This window comes from Acomys minous (assembly GCF_964271855.1).
Source record: "Acomys minous genome assembly, chromosome: 1".
In the NCBI taxonomy this organism is placed as follows: Eukaryota; Metazoa; Chordata; class Mammalia; order Rodentia; family Muridae; genus Acomys; species Acomys minous.
This window is the reverse complement of record NC_140483.1, coordinates 24,108,266-24,121,179: the sequence shown is the minus strand read 5'-3', so window position 1 is coordinate 24,121,179 and position 12,914 is coordinate 24,108,266.

The following is a 12,914-nucleotide window of genomic DNA, read 5'->3' as shown; positions in this document are numbered from 1 at the left end:
CTGGGCCCAGCGGGTATTATAGAGACGGAAGCACCAACTAACAATCATGTGTGGACTGGACCTAGACCACCAACACATATGTAGTCTAGGGGCAGCTTAGCTTTCCTGTGGGTCTGCTAGTAAGTGGAGCAGAGGTTATCCCTCACATGGACTTTGTTGTCTTATTTTCTATTACTTCGCCCTGGCGAGGTTGATGTGCCGGGCCTCAGTGGAAGAAAATGTGCTCTGTCCTGATGGGGCTTGATGTGCTAGGGTGGGTTGGTTGGGGTGTGGGAGCTCCCCTTTTCTGAGGAGAAGGGGAGAGGTGATAGGGGGAGGAGGGAGGGAGAGTGGGGCAGAGAGGAGAGGGAGGAGGGCGCTGTGATTGGGATGTAATAGTAAACAAACAAACAAACAAACTTGAAGAAAAAAAGAGTTATTTCTCTTTCCACGATATGGGTTCCAGGGATGATAATAAAGTCACCAAGCTTAATGTTAAGTGCCTTGACTCATTAAGTCCTTTTTCCAGCCCAAGAGCCACTTTTAAAAAGACGGTGCTTCTGACCGGGGAAAGGAATAAGCCTCAAGAACAGGTTTCAAAACTACATATGTACCTTGATTCTCTTTGCCCTCCCCATGTGTTCATGTTTTCAATGAGAAATGAAAGATGACAAAAATCCAATTCAGTTTTTTACAATTTGCGAACAATATTCCAATATTTGATAAGCAGTAGGCTATTCCGCCGCTGCCTGATCAATTAGCATTTGACCACGTCACATTGTGGCTGATTTATTCATGCTGAGGTAGTATCATCGATAATATCATTCAGTCCACGCATGAATCACGAATAATATTTACTGATGTCTCAAAATGGTGACCAGCCATGAATAGCAATCTGAAGTGAGGTTATAAGAACCCATTTTATATTAAGGGCAATTTAAATCTTTGAATTACCAGTTTTGAGAAACCAATGAATATAGAAATATATGCCAAAGTATAAACATATAGGAATATGATTCTACCCTTGTCAAAGGTCTCACATAAGAGGAGTCCGCAGTTCATCCCACGGGTGAGTTTGTTGCTGTTACAGGTAGCACAGACTGCAGATCTCTCTATAATACCCTTTGAATATCTTTACTCATTGATTTTGAATAAATGGGTAAGATGTGTAATTGTTTGTTATATTCTTGAGCTAGTATTATAGAGCATAACTTCATATAAATACCTGAAACATAGCTACACACAGAAAATACAGTACAATTTAACATGGAAAGTTCTAGTTAACATAGTTGCACGTCCAGTAGATTCACTGGGTGGCGCTGCTGTATTGATTTTAGCCTAACTGAGACTTTCCTCCCAGTTCATTTTATGTAAGCAATCAGAATAAAGTGATAAACATTGGACACAATGTTCTGAATTTAAAAAAAAAATAGATTCTAAATTTATGGGTTTTAAAGAACATGTTTAGAGTCCCAGCTCAAGAAGAAAAGTAGCATTGAATTCGGAGTAGTTGTGTGTATTATTTCTCCTTAATCATTCCAGGCTCGTTAATCCACTTGCCTCCTCAGCCATGTTCATATTTATGAGAGGTTTTGGAAATTGAGCCGCATGTCTGAAATACTTTAGCCAGTATTTGTTTTAAGGATTACATAGTCTGAGGCTATAAAATACCTGACCTTTGCTGTTCATGATGAACTCTAAATAAATGCAAAGAAGAACGGACCTGACATGGTGCTGGAACTCCTCAGATCGCTTTCCTCAACTTTCAAATGAAGTAATATTATTTCAGTATAGTTAAAACAGAGACCCTTCTGAATCATAGTCAGACAGTTTACGTAGTGAAAATATTTGCTCAGTGTGATTATTAATTCAAATTTTTGTAGTCTGGTACATTTCCAATATTGATTTTATGATAGGCTGCGACGTTTACAGTATTTCAAGGGAGCCGACGAGGATCTCTGATGAACAAAGTTAAAACTAATGTACTCTGCCAGCTGTGGTGATGCTTGCCTTTCACTTCAGTTCTCCACAGGGAGGGGCAGGCAGATTTCTGTGACTTTAGGCCAGCCTGCTCTACACAGTGAGTGAGTTCCAAACCAGCCAGAGCTACACAGTGAGACTCTCTCAAAGCAAAAAGAATAAAAATTAATATGTTCCAATTTTAAAGCTAATTATTTATGTCAGAGGTAGTTGTACACGCCCATAATCCTAGCAGCCAGAAGGCGGAAGCAGGGAGATCGTAACAAGCTTTGAGGGCAGCCTGCTAAGCAGCAAGTTCTGGGAGATCCTCTCTCAAAGGAATCAATTATAGCATAAACTTAGAAATGCGACTTCTCTGGGTTCTTACAGAAAGGATATGTGTGTACGTATAAAGAATAGTGACTTATCTCTTTACGACTGAGCTAGTCTCTTAGTGCTGGATGCTACACAGTCTAAGGCCAAAATGCCAAGAGAGCCAGTGTCTGGCGGCTACCTGGTTCGTGGTTGGCCTTCAGTAGCCAAATAATAGCATCCCTTCATGACCTCTGCATCAGCTCCACCTCACATGATGCTCACCTGATGGAAGGGTGAATTACTTACCCACTCATCTCAGTAATGAAGCTTTACTGTCAAGAGGTGATATTTTTCAAAGGACCCACCTCCTCATATGATCACCTTGGGAATTAAGATTCAAACATGAATTTAGGGGAGACACATCCTAGGAAAAGTTATGAAATGAAATTAGTAATAGTAACAGAAATCAGAGATGGCTTAAGAGACAGTGAGATTGTCACCCTGCTGTCACCATTCACATGGATTATTTCATGATAAGGACTACTCTTATCTAGACTGAATCTTCTAATATAAATTCTACTTAATATTGTCTTAGAAGAAAATAACTTCTAAGTTCTCAACATCTTCTTATGGCTCAAAAACAAGACCAAATGAATACATGACTATCTATGTACTAAGTAGAATGTGATTTCACTGTCTTTTTAAATCACAGGTTTTGCTGTAGTACCATAGGAATGGTATTTATATTAATGTATGTAAATTTAAAATGTATAATCTATATAAACCCAGGTAAAATTTATATACATTCAAATTTAATATATTAATATTACATTCCATTACAACACTTTCATTTATGGGTTTTAGAGAGAGAGGTGGCTCAGTGGCTAAGAACACTTGCTGATGCTCCCTCTTCTAGAGGACCTCAGTTTGGTTCCCACATTCACTTTAGGTAGCTGACAACACCTGTAAATCCAGCTCCCGAGAATTTGAGGCCCCTGGTCTTTGTAAGCATCTACTATCACATGCACATACCCACACACCTACATATAATTAAAACTAAATCTTTTAAAAATTATATACCTTTTACACATGAAACTTAAACAGTAGTAATTCTCTATCACATTTATTGATGATGTACTGCAAACCAGATCCTCTTCATGTATGACTTCATTTAATTTTCACAATTGTGTGAAGTTATTTCTATTTCCATTACACAGTAGAGAAGCCAATAATCCGAGATGAAAGGGCTTGAGCCCGGGTAACTAACATTAGAAGAAATCTCTGTCTCTGGCCCCTCTTTTGTGTGGCCTTCCCTTGACCCATATAGCATCCTGAGGAGATCTATGTTCTTTGCTATATCCTGTGTAATAGAACGTTTTGTTTACAAGAGACCAGGGAATGTTTCCAAAGCATGCAGGTGTTTATTTGTAGATGGCAGCACAGGTTTAGAGTGGGACCGCGTATCCACAGCAAACCACGGATAGCTTCAAAGAGGCCAAGATGTGGAGACATTCTTAAAGACAAAATGGAAACGATCCCACTAGATATTTTTTAAAAAATAAACTTTTGCCAGAATAATTAATTGGAATGGCATCATTCCAGGGTTGAACAGACAGTTACTGTGCAAATGTTCTTTTGGGAGTATTTGGTTATTTTTTATAAGGCTTTATTGGCCTCTGGGAAAGTTGTGCTTCTAGAATTGTGTGATGTAGTAGTGCATACAAAGCCTTCCCAGCACCCTGGATTTATTTTGTTAGAGTCTGTCTGAGAAACTACATTTTTATTTTGACAACTTTAGTATTTGTGATGGTTAGATTGTTTGTTTGTCAACTTGACAGGTACTAAAATCATCTGAGAAGAGGGAACTCAATTGAGAAAACTTCTTGTCAGCTTGGCCTGTAGGCAAGCCTGTAGGGCGTTTTCTTGATTAATGATGGATGTGGGAGCATTTAGTGCATTGCAGGTGTCGCCCCACAGGTGATGCTGAGCTGTGTAAGAAAGCAGGCTGAGGCCGAAATGAGGACATTTTGCCCAGTGACTTATTTGCCACATTTCAAGGCATCTCCATAAGGAGGTTCTTTGGTGCCTTTGAGGTAGGCTGAGTGTTGCCAGGAGTTAACCTGTCTTGTTGTCAAAGAATCTTTAAAAGAATAAAAACATCTTTAAATGCCATATTCTGTAGGTCTCTGATGTCTTTGAAGACCTCATCTATTTTACCTTATCTATCTATAGAATCACATCTATCTGTTAAACCTAGGATGGATATTCTTGTGATAAAAATAGACTAGTAATTGGCATGACCATGATTTGACCAACTACCAATTAGCTTGTATTACTTAATTATCCTAAACAGGCTGCAATAGCACTTTCAAAGTATTGGAAGTAAACCTTGTATTATAATTGAGTTGTATGGGTACAATACCTCATAATTAGAATAGAAATAAAATGTGTGTGAAGAATAATCTTACATTTGAATTCTATACCAATGTATCAAAATAGTGCCTAAAAATGTGTAAGCTTGGATGCAGGTAGAGTTTATTGCCAAACATGGCAAGCAAGTGCTCAATAGTTCCTGCCTCACAAATATGCCTGTCAGATATACTGAGCCAGAAGGCTGAAGATGATGCTTCAGTGTTATAGTTTTGGGCGACTGCTCAGTCATTTGTTGATAGTATTTTCTTCTGGCTCTATTCATTGATGAGAGTCCCTCCCAAGATTTTTCTCTGGAATTATGTGAAACAAAGACATAGAATATATTTGCTCCACCCTGAGGGTTGATTTCCTTATGAAAAAACATTTTTCTTTGGCTGAGGGATTCTTGATTTTTAATATTTTTTAACTTTAGAAAATTGTCTTTATTTTTGTTTGTTTCATATCATCTTTATTTATGTGTCTGTCTCTCCATGTGTATATGAGTGTCCACAGAAAGCAGAAGAATATGCCAGCTGTCCTGGGGATGTAGCTAAAGGCAGTTATGAGCTACCTGACTGATGGATGCTGAGCCTTGATCACCTTCAAGAGAAGTACATGCCCTTAACGGCCAAGTGTCCCTCCAATCTTAGTGATGGTAACTTTAATCCAGCTACACAGGATTAAGCCTACAATGCCACAAATGTTCCTACCCAGACAGTGAGTTACTTATTGTGAATCACCTTTCTAACCTAGTCATGGCAGGTGGATGCACAGTCATGTGAGACAAGAATATATTTCACCCCTCTCATGTTGCCATTTTAGGTTTGGCAGAGGTCATAGTAACAAAGCACACAGACGGAAAGCTAAGGAAAGATCTTCAAACTAACACTAACCAGTCAGAAATAGCCAATATCACAAAGAGTTTTTAAGATAAATAGAGAGGCTGGCTAGACTAGTCTGGCCAGCCAGCAAGCCTCAAGGGTCTGTGCGTCTTCACCTCCGCAGCACTGGAGTTACAAGCATGTGCCGCCATACCTGACTCCTTCTGTGGAGGCAGCGGGAGGAACGCACACCTCAAGCTCTCGTGGTGAGAGTTTCACCAATGGAACTGTTTCCCTAGCCCCATATAAGGAACTTGGGAACCTGTGCTAAACACAGCTCTTGGCTAGGTCTCAAGCTGAAGTCTGAATTCTATCCCCACTTACCATTAAATTCTAGCAACTTCTTTCTTTCTTTCTCTCTTTCTTTCTTTCTTTCTTTCTTTCTTTCTTTCTTATTTCTTTTGTTCTTTCTTTTAACATTCAAAGCTGTTTGGCTGAATTTGTGACCTGTTGTAACATAGAGTTAAATATCTGATGTACTCTCAATTTTGAAGAACACAGCACAAAACAAATTGAAAGAAACAATAACAACTAAAATCATATTTGTAACAAAACAAAAACCAACACTCTTTGGATCTTTACATGTTCTAGTACCTACACCAACTGTTCCTGGTAAACTAACCCTGTCATTCTCCACAAGAAACCTACTCATAGTTACTTGTTTGACTGTCTTTCTAAGGTAACGGATGTGAGACATGATTGAACTATTCAAGCAGCATGTGATCACACAGCTACTAAGTGTTAGAGATGAAAGGAAATCTGGTCTTTGTTTCTCTCATTCTCTCCCTGCAAGGGACCGAATGGAAAGAAAAAAGTCATTGAACCCAACCAAGCAGGACCAAGCAAGGCATTGCTTTCCTGCAATCCCAACACTTGAGAAATGGGGGGGGGGGGAGGAATGTGCAAAGTTCAAGGCTGGCCATGGTGCCTCAGTTTTCTAGGTTGCCATAACATCTACTGCAATCTAAGTGGTTTAAATAAATTCAGCTTAAGGCTGAACAGCTAGAAGTCTCCACCCACAGTATCGGCAGATCTGAGACTGACTTCTGAGAGCTAAAAGCATGAATCTATCCTGTTTGTTTGTTTGTTTGTTGTGTGTTTGTTTGTTTGGTTGGTTGGTTTTCATCTTATGGGTCTCTGGCAATCTTTGCCACCCCTTTGTTGATAGACCTCCTCAGTTTCTGCCCTCATCTTCGTATAGTAATCTCTCATTGTGTGTGTCTATGTCTAAATCTCTCCTTTTATAAAAACATCAATCTTGTTAGATAGGGACCATCCTAATGACCTCATTTCACTTTGTGTAGAAAGACTCTAATCTGAAATATGACCACATGTTGATGTTTAAAGGTTAGGACTCCAACATGTCCCTTGGAGGAGGACACAGGTCAACCCATAACCACGATTCACAGCACCAGAAGCCAAAAGTCTTCTTGGGGTGAATCTCTAAATGGCCTGGTGGTTCAAGCCAGGACAAATGTAACAGCCTCCCTCAGAGCAAAGTCACTAGACTTATCTCTCCCTCTTTAACTGAGCACTAATTACTTATTGACATTCTGTGCACATGTGATTCATTTTAGGTTTCTTAGAAGTAGCTCCTTATAAACATTGTCTGGATATGTTCAAAGAGAGCAAAGAGAAATTAATGGAATTAGTGGCACTTCTGCCTTTGCGCAACAGAACCGGAGGCTCATGCTAACTTACTTAACCAGCAGTGCCTGTGAGTTCTAAAGCTGTAAGCTGTACAGGGAACACGCAAGTATAAGTTGGAAACAGAATAACAGTTGAGAAACAATTTAAAAACTATGTGTCCAAGTCTCAAAATGCTGATAGCATAAGAGTTCTGTTTACCCATAGTTAAGATGGATAGGCTGTTCTTAATCACTTTGGTTACAGAGTTACTTGCATGCCGGGATTAGGGGATTCCCCATATGCTTCAGTTTTGTAGCACCATGAATTCACTGATGGAGGACCAGTATCTACAGTTATGAACAGATGGTTGAAAGCAAGGTCAAGGAGTGTACTCAAGAGAATCTTAGCAAGAGAGGTACCAACAAAATATTTCTCTGTCATCTTACTCCTTGCTCATCTCTCAGATCTCCAGACTTGTCACAGAGCTCCTGCTGGAGCGCAGTGAGGTTCTGAGGAGGGCTTCCCATAGAGTCGGGGAGAAGAGCAAGTTTGTAAGCATGGGGGAGTGACTCACTCTGGTTTAGATGTTCTGAAGGCAGGGACTGACCAGTTTGACTTACCCTTATGGCCTCAAATCATCAAAATAAGAATAGTTAGACATTGTGCTGTCTACCATTAAAATATGCAATGAAGTTTATTAGAAAAACAAGAATAGTTCAAAGAGAACTGATCATTCCTAAGGCTCCTTGTGAACACATGCAGTGTTTAGGGTAGGATGCAAGGACCAAGAGGAGACATCACTGCCCCCCCGATACACACACACACACACACACACACACACACACACACACACACACACACACACAGCTGAACAAGACTCTCGGGAAGGCAGGGCTAGAGTGAGACTACCTTCAAAAGTAAACATCTCTCCAAGAAACCTAGCACTCTGGTCCTACAGAGACAAATGTCAAAAGAACCATCAGAATGGAATGGAACCACCAAAAGCTGAAATGTTAAAAATATCATAATATTGTTAACACTCAAACCAGTGTGTGCACATTTTCATGTGACGGGCTCTGACTTGAATGCCTCTCCTCACTGCCCCAAACTTTACAGAAATAAGAAAAGACTGAAAAAGAGCAATGGGTGCTATGCTGTCCATGGCCACCATCTCTTTCAAAATAGGCATGCCTGTGTTTCACAATTAAAAGCAACCAGAATGTCACGGTATCTAAGACATCATGATAGAAATGAGAGTTAGAGGTTTGAGGTGCCACAGTTGGGGCCTGTAATTAGAAGAAACAACAACTTAAGCTTGGTAACCTTCTGCGTTGTTGTCAACATTCTCAAAACTGATCGTTGCCTTCTCAGAAGAGATAGCAGAGTTAAATGTCATAAGTGGTGTTTTTAGAAACAAAGCCAGCATCTGCCTCGGTATCTCAGGCAGGCCTGGAACTCACTCTGTGGCCCACGCTGACCTCCACTCATAGCACGCCGCCCCCCCCTCTGCCCCCCGCCCCAAGCTTTAGCATCCCAGGGCTGGCATGAACGGCTCTAGGTCATCACACCCAGTGTTAGCAGAGGTGAAAACTACTTTATCCAAAATCTTTTTATTGACTATTCCCAGTGTTTGACTCTCTAATCCTTAAACAATCACTGCACTAGTTTTTAAATATCCAAGAATCCTCCTATTTCAATAAAACTAACAGAAACATTTATTTAACACATTTATACTCATTGCCTCTTAGGCAGACGTTACAATGGTATTAGCAGTATACATATAAAAAGGAGTTTTGTGTATTGTGCAGTTTTAAACAGCCAAACCATTGTACTATTATAGTAAGGGGTCTATGCAGTGTGTTGGCCAGGAGGAAGTGACTGGCCTCAAGAGGTCAGTGGAATATTTACTAAAAATATGAATGACATTAAAGCTAGTCCTTAGAGGAGGAGGACTATTGAATTCATGTTAGCCTTTAGTACCTTTGTCCACTAGTTCGTGTGGCTGTTTATCCACATAGTGAGTGGATAACAAAAGGAAGAGGTTGGAGAAGAGAGCCTTGCTGAGCATCCTGGGAAAGTAGCAGGGTTCCTGGGAGAGAAGCACTGCTGGAAGTGGAGAATTGAGATAGCGATCGAGGTCCTTTTGCCAAGTCTGCCTTCCCTGTCCATCAACATATCCCAGGCCCTTTTAATATTCATGTTGCACTTAGCAGGCAAAATTGAGCAGTGACTGAACAGGTCAGCCACTGACTCTTAGGATTTTACAACTAGAAATAACACATACAAGGAGGGAGGGAGGGAGGGAGGGGGAGAGAAGAGAGAGAGAGAGAGAGAGAGAGAGAGAGAGAGAGAGAGAGAGAGAGAGAATATCAGTAGGCTAAGGTTTGAGAGAGCTGGTGATGCTGCCGTCAAGGTGAGCACATGAGCACACAGAGGTAGAATGTGTACACACTTTCTCCTTGCAGCTTCTGGAGCTCTCCTGACAAGCTCCTGTTTCTCCGCAGTTCTAGTGGTGATGAGGTGTGTAACTAAACAGCAGCTTGTTGTGAGATTTGGGAAAAAGTCTTTGGAAATCTTAAAAAGAAAAAAAGCCAATCCTACCACTAACCGTGGGAATGAATTACTGCTCTCATCATCCCATTTATAATGAACAATTATCTCTGATCACTTCAGTCAGTGGTGAGGATACTACCACGCCAGATTAGAAGTATACATTTGGAAGGCATTCTTCCAAATATTATAGGGGTGCTGCCAGATAAAATACAGAGATGGTGAAATTTCAATTGCAAATAAAGAATGAAGATTTTCAATACAAGTATGTTCCATGTGGTATTTGAATTGAAAAATATCCAAAAGTACATTTCAGTGTTCCGTATGTGAGATTAATTGACTGTGTATACCTAAAATTTTGTAGTCCAATGTCCTCACTTCCATGTCATCTTCCCTTTGGAGATGGGTGCCAGAAAAATGAAACAGTGAAGTCACCCATTGGTCTCCAGAGCCAAGTGAAACTCACACACAAAGAAGGACGTAACAGGGTGAGAGTGATTCCTTTGTAATACATATACTGAGAGACTGCTGTGTAACTACAGGACTCCATTAGCAGCTACAAAAGCAAGAGGAACCTCTACACTGGGCTAAGAAAGATGGTGAGCCTAAGACATACTGTGGAGGGGGAGCAGGAAGGTTACTCCGGAGAGTGCCTGGCCTGAGTAAGAGTGGAGGTGGGTAGGGCAAAGACAGAGGACAGATGCTATTCAGTTTGATGATGACCTGTGTGGGTGAGGAAAAGAAACAGCAGCAAAGATTGGAAAGCTAAGGCAAGCACTAACCAAGGGAGCCCGGCCAGAGTTACAAGGGTAGGGTGGGGGATGGAAGTCTTGATGGGCTGAGGAGTTTGACTTGTTTTTTAGTCCATGATGTAACTATCTACCACTATAACAAGAGAGAGCATCAAGATCATCCCTGACTACCCACCTCTAGGGAAACCTTGGCCCATTAGTGTTGTCTTTAACATATATCTAAAAAAATGTATTCAGTAGAAAGGAAACACGATGGAGAAAAATCACACACTTAGATGAAAAAAAAAAAAAGGATCCTGAGAAAGGACCTCCTCCCGTGATGTCATTCCTGTCTTGAAATACAATTAATTATGGATGTAAAAGAGACTAACAATGCTCTTTTTATACCTGGAAATTATGAGTAACTGTTGGCACAAGTGGAGGCTTACTAAATTACAGGAGAGTTATCATTTTACTTATTATTCAGTCCCTTGTAGCCACTAGAGAATCTTACTTTACGTAACAAATGTACTTTTAATAGGTAGAAAACTTTGTTTCAAAATGGTCACATTCCTCTTTATAAAAGAATGGTTTAGGAGGCGGACATAGCTCGGTAGTGGCAGTGCGGTTAGCATGCCTCAGGCCTGGATTAAATCATAGCACCATAATGACAAAAACAGACGGAATGAAGGGGGAAGAGAGGAAGAGAGAGGAGCTTTTGAATGAAGAATAGCATACCCATTTGGACTAAAACCAAAACCAAACCAGAAGTGAATATTTGGAATATTTGGTCTAGATAATTTCCTTAAATTTATTTGCTCAACACCAAAGACCTGTAGATTTCCTTCTTAAGTGGAACCCCCCCCCCCCAGTCAGACTAGAGGTCTCAAAAGGAAGCTGTGCCATTATGTCATGCTGAAGGGAAACTCGGAATTGCAACCTGATTGTCTGTGGTCTGAGTAAACCATTGGAAAGCTGTTGCCAGTGGGCAAGTCAGGGTCTCACACCTGCTGAGCATTTGGTGAACTTAGCAGATCACTTGGACTCTGGACCTAAGAAAGCCAGAGTGATGATAGGAGCAGAGTCACAGGATAGATTGGTTATTCTCTGCAAAGGCTCATTCTGGGCTCTGGAGGGCTGGCTTGATGGTTAAGAGCACTTGTTGCTTTTCCAAAGTAGCCAGGTTTGGTTTTCAAAGTCTGTACAATGATTCAGTCATCTATAAGTTCACTCACAGGGCAATCTGATGCCCTCTTCTGGCCTCTGCAGGCACCAGACACACATGCCACACATAGCATACATGCAGACAAAACACTACTACTACTGTAAGATGTCTATGTGTGTACATATATAAATATATATATATATATGGGCATATATGTGGATATATATACATCATATATATACGTATATACATATATGCGATATATATATATACATATACAGTATATAGATACACACACACACACACACACACACACACACACTCCAGTCACCTCTCTTTATACAAAATAGGCTACAACAACTGAAAATGTTGCCCAGTTATCCAGAATGTTCAGGGCCCAGTCAAAGTCTGAAATCACCATGGCTTAAATTGTGTGTTTGTAGACAGCATCTCCCTACTTTGGCATTCTTTCATTCAAAAATAAATAGTCAGAACCTGCCTGTATTTATCATTTCTCTTCTGCATGTCTCGCTGAATATATAGAACTGGTTGGCAGCTGAGGAGGACTTTGCCTCGCCTTTCCCACCAGGCTTGCAGTTTGCTTATTACAATGCAGAGCAGCTTGAGCTGCGCCCTTGTTTCACCCTCACATGGTGGGCTCAGGGTCAGTAGATGTCTTTGGAGCACATCTGTGGCCCAGTCGAGTTCTCACTTCTAGGAAGCAAATGTGTGGTTCTATCCGTCCCAGGAGCTCTCCAGCCATTTATTTGAGCACCATTTTTACACTGCTTCTTTCCGTTTTCTTAATTCTGGATTTGTGTCTGTCCGGCTCCTACATTGATTACCAGTTAGATAAAAATGGCCTTCCCCTCTGCCGCTATGCATCTCCTTGAGACTCAGGAATCCTGTGGAGGCCTATCACAGCTGTCACTTGGCAATAGGTAGAGCATCTTCAGCCTTAAAATAGCTGCTGAAGAGTAAGACTGTAACTCGGAGGAGAAATGGACTCTGCAAGCACACACCATTATTATTATTATTTTTTTAGATTCATTTACTATTATGTACACAGTGCTTTGCCTGCATATACACCCACAGGCCAGAAGAGGGCATGAGATCACATTATATATGGTTGTGAGGCACAATGTGGTTCCTGGGAATTGAACTCAGGACCTCTGGAAGATCATTCAGCATTCTTAACCTCTGAGCCATCTCTCCAGCCCAACTCACCATTTTTATGCAGTGATTTGCTTTAGGGATTGCACTCTAAGACTAGTCTGGGGCTTGCACACTGAG